This window comes from Anopheles moucheti (assembly GCF_943734755.1).
Source record: "Anopheles moucheti chromosome X unlocalized genomic scaffold, idAnoMoucSN_F20_07 X_unloc_2, whole genome shotgun sequence".
In the NCBI taxonomy this organism is placed as follows: Eukaryota; Metazoa; Arthropoda; class Insecta; order Diptera; family Culicidae; genus Anopheles; species Anopheles moucheti.
Window position 1 is genome coordinate 742,501 of NW_026453526.1, and position 2,500 is coordinate 745,000.

At 53.6% G+C, this 2,500-nt stretch overlaps 1 non-coding gene and 1 pseudogene across 1 annotated transcript; both read right to left on the reverse strand.

Annotated features, from left to right (window-relative positions):
- The window catches only part of LOC128307973 (uncharacterized), a 6,019-nt pseudogene extending 5,942 nt beyond the window's left edge, over window positions 1–77 (reverse strand).
- Window positions 78–474: 397 nt separating this feature from the next.
- Window positions 475–632, reverse strand: LOC128308027 (5.8S ribosomal RNA). The gene has a single exon (XR_008287991.1). It is a non-coding gene; the product is annotated as a 5.8S ribosomal RNA (ribosomal RNA).
- Between the last annotated feature and the right edge of the window lie 1,868 nt (window positions 633–2,500).

Genomic DNA, 2,500 nt, shown 5'->3' on the forward strand with positions numbered 1-2,500 from the left:
GAATCCCTGTTGGTTTCTTGTCCTCCCCTTATTAATATGCTTAAATTCTGGGGGTTCTCACACATCACTTGAGGCCTACGTTGGATTTTTCCCGAATGGTAAATAGTAGCACGCACTTGTTCGCTTGTATCCAGCGGGTGGGCGTACCGCACGCGTTACACGACTCGGCCAGACGGCGGGTCCCGGCAACAGACGGCAAGCCAGGTGTTCAAGGGCTTCCGGTGCTCCCAGGTTGTCTTATAGCCGAAGTTCGAACCGTGCGACACGACACGCACCCACTGGGCCAACTGTACCGCCTTACCATTTCAGCGCCCAAGGTCCCCCGCGGAGGGGGTCCGAGCACGCCATGATGCACAGTGCGCCAAACGCGTGTGTTCAAGCCTGCGACACACTCCCGGGCGTGCTGCTCGCCCAGGCGTGCCGCTGGTACGCGGGCGTCCTGTAGTTATGGAATAGTGTGTAACAAGAATTGGTAGGCACTCAAGAATGTGTGCATCGGTCGGGTTTAAACGTCCGATGCGCCATATGCGTTCAACGTGTCGGTGTTCATGTGTCCTGCAGTTCACATTCTGACGCGCATTTAGCTGCGGTCTTCATCGATCCATGAGCCGAGTGATCCCCTGCCTAGGGTTTTGGTATGTTCAACTGTCTCCTATGTTTTCGTTATGCGCTAGGTGCATCTCTCACAACTTAAGTTCCCCGGACAGCGTAACCGTGCACCTCTCGGTTCCTTCGAAGCCGTCCAGGGTGGACAAGGATGACCATTGGTCTTCCTTCCCATTGATCGACGCGCGATGTGGGCGGCATCGGCGCGATCTTGCACAACTTTCGTTCTCTTGATTAGGTTCTCTCTCGCTCGAGGCCAGTGTTTAAATATGTTCTAGTGGGTCTTTACCTTCGCCCTTGTGTCACACACTTTACGCGTTCGATGGCTGCCATTGGGAGTGTGCGCACAGGTACGAAGGCCACTGGCCTACGGTCGCGCACGCTCAATATCGTAGTATAGACACACCTCTCTCGCGGGTCTAATTGGCGTGCGCGGCCCCCAAAAGGTAACATAGCAGTTTGTTCTGCTGATACCGTGTTTCTCTATCTCTCTAACCAACTCACACAACAACATATATGTATTGATCGGTAATGATCCTTCCGCAGGTTCACCTACGGAAACCTTGTTACGACTTTTACTTCCTCTAAATCATCAAGTTCGGTCAACTTCGGCCATGCCAGCTGCAGCTCACGAAGGAACCGCGGAAGGTGTGCCTCCAGAGACCTCACTAAATAATCCATCGGTAGTAGCGACGGGCGGTGTGTACAAAGGGCAGGGACGTAATCAGCGCTAGCTAATGACTAGCACTTACTAGAAATTCCAGGTTCATGGGGACCGTTGCAGTCCCCAATCCCAACTAAATGAGCATTTGGGTGATTTCCCGTTCCTCTCGGAATGGGGGCGCCAATTGGCGAGAACACGCTGCTGCTCACATTGTAGCACGCGTGCAGCCCAGAACATCTAAGGGCATCACGGACCTGTTATCGCTCATTCTCACCTTGCTAAACACAAGTTGTCCCGCTAAGCAGGGCAAACGTGGCCGACGACCGCCCGTGAAGGGGCCGCCGGCCTTGACGTCAGGTGCGCCCGGAGGTGCACTGCTGACAGCGTTCTAGTTAGCTTGTTTGAGTCGCGTTCGTTATCGGAATTAACCAGACAAATCATTCCACGAACTAAGAACGGCCATGCACCACTACCCTTAAATTTGAGAAAGAGCTCTCAATCTGTCTTACCTCGATAAGTTCGGACCTGGTAAATTTTCCCGTGTTGAGTCAAATTAAGCCGCAAGCTCCACTTCGTTTTTTTTTTTTTTTTTTTTTTTTTTTTAACAAATGCAGGTTTTATTGTTCATAAACATTATGTTCTAACAAACAATAGCATAAACCCACGCTCTTGACGCACGACGTCGCCCGCCAGGGATTTGTCATGCGTCATTACGAACCCTTTCGGATGTCTCTTCCCTATTTCTTTATTAAATTGAATCGTATCTTAACCGCATATTAAAGGCGTACGCTTGCTTAGTCCGCGTGACTCACTCATTCTTTCCCCTCTCGGAGATCTCAAGAAGTCAACCCGACATCTATCGATCTGACCATTCCGCCTCGCTGGCGGCAGCCTCCTCCGCGGGTGTCCATCGTCGGCCTGCAGCCAAAGCACGACGGCGCCTTTCGTTTTCGCGTCTGTTCCGCCGAGACCTTATCAGGTCCGCCTCCGTAGGCGCGGTCCGACGGCGGCGCGTCGTCGAGGGTCCCTCAGCCTGGACCCGAGCTCGCCATGCGCGCTGCATGAATAGACGCCGCTCATGGCGAATTCTAACCGTTTCAGGGGAAGGTGGTCTCCCTCTGCTACGCCTAGGTATGGGAGGAGGAGCTAGGCCCGCTCGCTCCGCCTCTACTGCCGTCCGCAGTATCTCGTCATCTCGGGCGGCCAGTGCTGCTGCGACGTCCGCAGCCA